Source organism: Colobus angolensis, unplaced genomic scaffold (assembly GCF_000951035.1).
Source record: "Colobus angolensis palliatus isolate OR3802 unplaced genomic scaffold, Cang.pa_1.0 Scaffold202, whole genome shotgun sequence".
In the NCBI taxonomy this organism is placed as follows: Eukaryota; Metazoa; Chordata; class Mammalia; order Primates; family Cercopithecidae; genus Colobus; species Colobus angolensis.
The window spans coordinates 3,082,817-3,091,633 of record NW_012115178.1 but is presented as its reverse complement, the minus strand read 5'-3'; positions in this window follow the sequence as shown (position 1 = coordinate 3,091,633).

Sequence of the window (8,817 nt, the reverse complement as noted above, 5' to 3'; positions counted from 1 at the left end):
AACATTGGAATTGTCTGAATCAAGCTCATCCAACTCGTGGCCCATGGGCTGCATGTGGCTGATGGGCTGCATGTGGCCCAGGATGGCTTTGAATGTGGCCAACATATATTCGTAAACTCTTAAAACATTATGAGATTTTTTTGCAATTTTTTTAAAGCTCATCAACTATTGTTAGTGTTAGTGTATTTTATGTGTGGCCCAAGACAATTCTTCTTCCAATGTGGCCCAGGAAAGCCAAAGTATTGGACACTTCTGGTCTGAATCATCAGAATCATCTCTTTCAGAAAAATTAGATTCATATAATGAATCTTGGGCCAGCAACTGTTTGAGAACAATGTTAACATCAGTGTGTAGGAGTGCTTTGTTTTCTAAGATGTGACATTTTCAGCAATCAAGAATTACTATGTTTGTAAGTGGAAAATCACTACTAAAAACAGAATGCTATAAATAGAATGATGTATTTTGTTTCCAAAGTCAATATAGTAGAGCAATGCGAAAATAATACTGAAATTGACATATTTCATGACAAAGTTATCTCAGGGTAAGCACTACAGCCACAAGTGCCACCAGCAAGTATTATTGGGGCAAATGGAAAAAGGTTTAAAAATACAAGTTAAAAGATAAACTTATGGGCGCACATGGTGGCTCATGCCTGTAATTCCAGCACTTTGGGAGGCCGAGGCAGGGGGATCACCTGAGGTCAGGATTTTGAGACAAGCCTGGCCAACATGGTGAAACCCTGTCTCTACTAAAAATACAAAAATTAGCCAGGCGTGGTGGCAGGTGCCTATAATCCCAGCTACTCAGGAGGCTGAGGCACGAGAATCACTTGAACATGGGGTATAGAGGTTGCAGTGAGTTGAGATTATGCCACTGCACTCCAGCCTGGATGACAGAGTGAGACTCTGTCACACACACACACAAAAGATAAAATTATGAAACATTTTGAGATGGCAATAGAAGACCATTAAACCAAGCCTGAGGTCTTTCTGAGCACGGGCCCAGTGGAGCTGGCCCTGCCTCCGCATTTGTTATCATCGATTTTTTTTAAGCTCTGCTCTAGGAAAGAGCCCAACCCATTCTTAATTTACTTATGTAGGTATGCATTTATTTATTATTAGTATGGACTCATGGATTCCTATTTTTTCAATGGCTTATAATCCATTAATTCTACTGTTTTGATAATCAAATTCCCTAGATTTGTCCCATCAAACTGATTCTTGTGTTCTTTTGAAATGCCTTCTTCTTCTTTTTTTTTCAGTATATATTCCTTTTCTGATACAAAAGATGTTTCAGGTTAATCTTGTCCCTTTTCTCCAGTACTCCTGGAATAAGCCTTTTCTTGAAAGAACCCTTGTTCCTTTTAGTGAGGAATGATGTTTAGAAACCATGACCTAGGACTGGACATGGTGGCTCACGCCTATAATCCCAGCACTTTGGGAGGCCAAGGTGGGTGGATCACTTGAACTCAGGAGTTCAAGACCAGCCTGGCCAAAATGGCAAAACCCCCATCTCTATTATAACACACACACACACACACACACACACACACACACACACACACACAGAGAGAGAGAGAGAGAGAGAAAGAAACCATGACCTGGGTGCTAGGTTTGCTTACTGTTTCTGAGACATCATTGCTTCTAGGCCCTTTTACAAAATACAGCTGGGGGCGAAAACCTATATTTTTTTTCTTAGAAATCATGAGATCATATCAATGCTTCCAATTCCAATCTACCTCTGTAGGGTTCTTCTTTGCCTTTCCTCTTCCGTATTTGTTTCCCTCTTCTTTCACATTAAGAGCCCTAACACATTTATTCTTACCTAACAAATGTTCATTGGCTCAATTCTACAGTGCATTCTACAGCCATACCACAGAAAAACGAGAGATTAAGGTTTGTTGCTGGGGGGTTCTTTCTTTTATCTAGACTTAGGGCATGTAGTTGTTGAAGTATTGTGTTGGAAAGTTTCTTGGATTAGTGCTTTCTGCCCTTAAATATGGTTGTTATTTATTTGAAATGCAGTAGGAGACATTTGTTTTATGTTCAATTTTATGCTTTTCCACACTCCTTATTGATTTTCTTGTTCTTATTGATTCAATTTAATATATTTTTTGTATTTATTTATGTTAAAAAAATTTATTTGGTATTTATTTGTGTAGGACATTGATGTGTTTTCAAGAGTCAAACTATGTAAGAAATTATTTTAAGAGATGTCTCTTTCTTCCTCTGTACTTTCCAGTGTTACCCACTGATATGGTTTGCCTGTCTCATCTTGAATTGTAGCTCCCATAATTGCCTCGTGTTGAGGGAGGGACCCAGTGGGAGAAAACAGAATCATGGGAGTGGTTCCCCCATACTGTCCTTGTGGAAGTGAATAAGTCTCATGAGATCTTACAGTTGTATAAGGGGAAATCCTTTTGCTTGGCTTTCATTCTCTTTTGTCTGCCACCGTGTAAGACATGCCTTTCACCTTCTGCCATGATTGTGAGGCCTCCCCAGCCATGTGGAACTGTGAGTCCATTAAACCTCTTTTTCTTTATGAATTACCCAGTCTCAGGTATGTCTTTATCAGCAGTGTGAAAACAGACTAATACAGTAAAGTGGTACCAAGAGGGGAATTCTGCTGTAAAGATACCCAAAAATGTGGAAGCAACTTTGGAACTGGGTTACAGGCAGAGGTTGGAACAGTTTGGAGGGCTCAAAAGAAGACAGGAAAATGTGGGAAAGTTTGGAACTTCCTAGAGACTTGTTGAATGGCTTTGACCAAAATGGTGATAATGATATGAACAATGAAATCCAGGCTGAGGTGGTCTCAGATGGAGATGAGGAACTTGTTGGAAACTGGAGTATAGGTTATTCTTGTAATGCTTTAGCAAAGAGACTGGTGGCATTTTTTCCCTGCCCTAGAGATCTGTGGAACTTTGAACTTGAGGGAGATGATTTAGGGTATCTGGTGGAAGAAATTTCTAAGCAACAAAGCATTCAAGAGGTGACTTGGGTACTGTAAAAGCATTCAGTTTTAAAAGGGAAACAGAGCATTAAAGTTTGGAAATTTTGTGGCCTGATGATTAGCTGGAAAAGAAAAACCCATTTTCTGAGGACAAATTCAAGCCAGCAGCAAGAAATTTGTGTAATAATGAGGAGCCAAATGTTAATTGCCAAAAGTATGGGAAAAATGCCTCCAAGACATGTCAGAGACCTTTGCAGCAGCCCCTCCCATCACAGGCCTGAAGGCCTAGAAGGAATAAATGGTTTCATGGGCCCACCTGCTGTGTGGTGGTGAGCCTGCAGGTACACAAAATTCAAGAATTGAGGTTTGGGAACTTCCACCTAGATTTCAGAGGATGTATGGAAACACCGGGATGTCCAGGTAGAAGTTTACGGCAGGGGCAGGGCCTTCCCTTCTGCACTGCCCTGAGATCCTCTGCTAGGGCAGTGCAGAAGGGGAATGTGGGGTTGAAGCCCCCACACAGAATCCCACTGGGGCACAGCCTAGAGAAGCTGTGAGAAGAGGGCCACCATCCTCTAGACCCCAGAATGGTAGATCCACTGACAGCTTGCACCATGCGCCTGGAAAAGCCACAGACACTCAAAGCCAGCTTCTGCAAGCAGCTGGGAGGGAGAGGCTGTACCCTGTAAAGCCCACAGGGCTGGAGCTGCCCAAGACCATGGGAACCCACCTCTTGCATCAGCATGACCTGGATGTAAGATGCGGAGTCAAAGGAGACCATTTGGAACTTTACAATTTGAATGTCCTACTGGATTTCGGACTTGCATGGGGCCTTTAGCTCCTTCATTTTGGCCAATTTCTCCCATGTGGAATGGGTCTATTTACTCAATGCCTGTACCCCCATTGTATCTAGGAAGTAACTAACTTGCTTTTGATTTTACAGGCTCATAGGCGGAAGGGACTTGCCTTGTCTTAGATGAGACTTTGGACTGTAGGCTTTTGAGTTAATGCTGAAATGAGTTAGGACTTTGGGGAACTGTTAGGAAGGCGTGATTGGTTTTGAGATGTGAAGACATGAGATTTGGGAGGGGTCAGAGGCAGAATGAATGAGTTTGCTGTGTCCCCACCCAAATCTCATCTTGAGTTGTAGCTTGCATAATTCCCATGTGTTATGGGAGGGACCCAGTGGGAGATAATGGAATCATGGGGACAGTTTCCCTTATACTGTTCTTGTGGTAGTGAATAAGTCTCACGAGATCTAATGGTTTTATAAGCAGTTTCCCCTTTCACTTGGTTCTCATTCTCTCTTGTCTGCCACCATATAAGACATGCCTTTCACCTTCCACCATGATTATGAGGCCTCCCTAGTCATGTGGAACTATGAGTCCTTTAAAATTCTTTTTCTTTATAAATTACCAAGTCTCAGGTATGTCTTTATCAGCAGCATGAAAACAGACTAATACACCCCCTCATCACCCTGTCCTTGTGGGTATTAATTTCATTTTTTGTTTTGTTTTTATTATTTCTATGTTTCTTTTTGCAGAAGTAAGGAGATATGTGTATGTATTTTCTTTTCCCTTATTTTCTTTACTTTTCTTTGTTTCTTTTTTTTCTTTCTTGAGGCAGGTTCTTGCTCTGTCACTCAAGCTAGAGTGCAGTGGAGTGATCAGAGCTCCATGCAGCCTCGAATTCCTAGGCTCGAGGAATCTTCCTGCCTCAGCCTCCAGAGTAGCTAGGACTATAGGCACATGCCATTGCACTAGGTTAACTTTAAAAATAATTTTTGTAGAGACAGGGGTCTTGGTATGCTGCCCAGGCTGGTCTAGAACTCCTGGCCTCAGCAATTTTCCTACCCTGGCCTCCTAAAGCTCTGGGATTATAGGTGTAAGCCACTGCACCTGGCCCTTCCCCACATTTTCTCATACAAAAAGAAATATACTTTAAATTTTTTACAGTTGAAACTTTTTATATTTTTAAACTTCAATTTTTTTTTACTAAAAATTATTCTGAAATATCTCCATATCACTATACAGATATCTTTCTCATCACTTTTTACATAGTTGCATAGTGAATGTACTATAATTTATTCAACAATATCCTTTACTTTGGTCCTTTAGATAGTGTTCTGGTATTTTGTAACTGTGAACGATGCTACAATGAATAACCTTTTAGAGATGTACTTTACTTTCATATTGCTAGAGTTGAATCTTTAGAGTAAAAATTCAGTGAGTGGAACTGCTGGATCTAAGGCTCAATATATATGCAGTTTTGTTTGATATTGCCAAATTTTTCTCCCATAGGTGTGACATTGTTTTCCTTTACTACCAATGCCTATTTCCTCACAGTCTTGGCAATAGAGTATCTAGTTAAGCTTTTGAATTTTTGACAATCTAATTGGAGAAAAATTGTATCTTAGTATAATTTAACTTTTTATTTCTTTTATTTTGCATGATTTCGAATGTAGTTTCATTTGTTTAAAGGTTTTTTCTCCATTTTCTTTATGACTTACCCGTTCATTTCTTTGGCCTATTTTTCTATAGAATTATTTATATTTTCTCTTAATTTTAAAAGTTGTCTATTAGCCCTTTAAAGATATATATATGAATAGACATATATCACGCATATATGTGTTTATGTGTGTATAGCAAAATTTAAAATTTTTTCCCAGTTAGACATTCGTCTTGTGACTTCTATTTTTGTCATGCAATAGTTTTTTATTTTTGTGTAGTCAAAATTTTTTATGTTTTATTTTATTGTACTTGGATTTTGAGTTATGGTTAAAAGACCTTTTTCCACGCTCAGATTTGGAGGAATTTGTCTATATTTTATTTTAATACTTTTAGTATAGTGTATTGTTTTATATGTCAGTCTCTGATTCATTAGGAGTTAGTTCTTTTGTTTGGTATGAGGAATGAATCTAATTTTGTCTTTTTTCAAATGGCTACCCATTGGTACCAACAGCATTTATTCAAAAATTCATCTTTGACATACTAATTTAGTAGGCCACCCTTATTATATACTAAACTTCAGTATGTAACTGAATATCCTATTTTATTAATCCATTAAATTATAGAGGCGAATCCTCCCTTATGACCTTTTCTTTTTCCTGGTTTTCTTGCATGTTTACTTCTCCATATGAATTTTAGTATCAACTTGTTTAGTTCCAGGAAAAAAGAGCCTTGTTGGTACAAAGTGAAAAACTTTCTAGTGTTTCTCTGTTAAGTAAGATTTGGCTTTAGGACTAGGATATATGACATGTTAAGAAAGTATTCATCCAGTCCTGTTTTCTTGAGAGTTTTGATTTGGAATTTGTGTTAATTTTTTTCAAAGATCATTTCAGCGTGTATAAAGGTAATCATATGATTTTTTCTCCATAGAACTATTATAATGGTGTACAACATTAATAGATTTCCTAAAACTGAATGATTCTTGCAATTCTGGTATAAATTCCCTTGGTCATAGTGTGTTGTATTCTTAATGTGATGTTAGGGTCTATACAATACTATTTTATTTGGGATATTTTATATTTACATTTATAAGTGATATTAGATATTAATGTTATACTCCATTAAAAGAATTTGCAAAATTTCCTGTAGCTTTTATTTTTTGAGACAGAGTCTTGGTCTATTGCCCAGGCTGGAGTGCAATGGTGCGATCTCAGCTCACTGCAACCTTCACCTCCCAGGTTCAAGCAATTCTCCTGCCTCAGCCTCCTGAGTAGCTAGGATTACAGGTGTGTGCCACCATGCCCAGCTAATTTTTGTATTTTTAGTAGAGACGAGGTTTCACCATGTTGGTCAGGCTGATCTCGAACTCCTGACATAGTGATCCACCTGCCTTGGCCTCCCAAAGTGCTGGGATTACAGGTGTGAGCCACTGCACCCAGCCAAATTTCCTTTAGCTTTTATTCTCTGAAACAATTTACCAACATTGGTACTATCTGGTCTCCAGAGGTTTGGGAGCATTCTTCTCAGAAATTCCATATGTACTAGGCCTAGTTCTTTTTGGTGGGGGTAGTTTTTTTGATAATGTTTTCAAGTTTTTGCTATGAAAATGGGTAGATTTAAGCTTCCTATCTTTATTGGGGTAAATTTTGGTGAGTTATATTTTTCTAAGAAGTTTTCTATGTCATATAGATTTTAGAATGTATTTGTTTAGATATGTACGAAATATTTTATGATTTAAATTTTTCTTCATCAACAGTTATTCTTTTATTATATTTTGCTGTCTTCCTTTTGGTCTTGATTGAATTACCTAGTATTTTGTCTATTTTGTTGACTTTTAAAAAAGAATCGGGATGTTCATATTAATAATTTGATGTACTATTTTCTGTTCTTCATCTCCTTAATTTCTGTTTTTATTTCTATTAATTCCTTAATTGTGCTTTATTTTAGAAATGCTTTATAGGCTTTTTCTAGTTTTTTGAGTTGAGGACTTAATTCATTTTTTATTATTCTTTCATTTTTACTGATATGGGTGTTTAAGGTTATGTTAGTTTCTTAGGGCTTTTATAATAAATTACCACCTTAGTGGCTTAAAACTACAGAAATTTATTCTCGCAGAACAGAAATTATTCTGGTTTTGATGGGCAGAGGTTCAAAATCAAGACTTCCACAGGGCTGTACTCCCTACAGAGGCTCTAGAGGAGAATCAATTTCTTGCTTCTTTCAGCTTCTGATGGCTGTTGGCATTGGTTGGCTGGTGGTTACATCACTCCAGTCTCAGCCTCGGACTTTACATTGCTTTCTCCTCTCTGTGTCTGCCTGTCCCACTCTGCCTCTCCCTCATCAGGGTGCATGTGATGGTATTTAGGGCTCATCTGAATAATTCAGGATAAGCCCTTCCTCTCAAGATCTTTAATTTAATCACATCTTTTGCTATATGAGGCAATATTTACTGGTTCCATGGATTAGGAAGTGAATGTATCTTTGGAAGGCCATTTTTTTTTTCCAGCTGACCACAAAGCCTATAAATTCTCCTCACTCCATTAAACGTAACCATAAATTTTTGATAAACAGTGTTTTCATCATCATTTTTCAGATAGTCTATAATATATGTGCGTATTTCTTTCTTTTTTTTTTTTTTTTTTGGAGACGGAGTGTAGCTCTGTCGCCCAGGCTGGAGTGCAGTGGCGCGATCTCGGCTCACTGCAAGCTCCGTCTCCCGGGTTTACGCCATTCTCCTGCCTCAGCCTCCCGAGTAGCTGGGACTACAGGCGCCCGCCATCTCGCCCGGCTAGTTTTTTGTATTTTTTTTAGTAGAGACGGGGTTTCACCGTGTAGCTCAGGATGGTCTCGATCTCCTGACCTCGTGATCCACCTGTCTCGGCCTCCCAAAGTGCTGGGATTACAGGCTTGAGCCACCGCGCCCGGCCGCGTATTTCTTATTTCACCCAAGACATATCATAGAAGACTTTCTAATTTTCAGCAGAAGTGTCTTTTTATTTTATAATTTCAATTTTAAATTTCTGATTTTATTACATTGTGGTGAGATAGCGTTGTTTGTGGTATTTCTTTCTTTCTTTTTTTTTTTTTTCTGGAGACAGGGTCTCTTTGTCACCAAACTGAAGTGTACTGGCAAGAACATGGCTCACTGCAGACTCGACCGCCTGGGCTCAAGGAGCTGATCCTCCCGTCTCAGCCTCCTGAGTAGCTGAGACCACAGGTGTGTGCCACTATGCCTGGTTAATTAAAAAAAGGTTTTTTTCATAGAGATGGGGGCCTCACCATGTTGCCCAGGCTGGTCTCAAACTCCTGGGCTCAGGTGATCCTCCCACTTGAGCTGGGATTACAGGCATGAAAACACTGTGCCTGGCCTGTTGTGCTATTTCTATTCTGTGCAACTTAATGATATTTTCTTGTGACC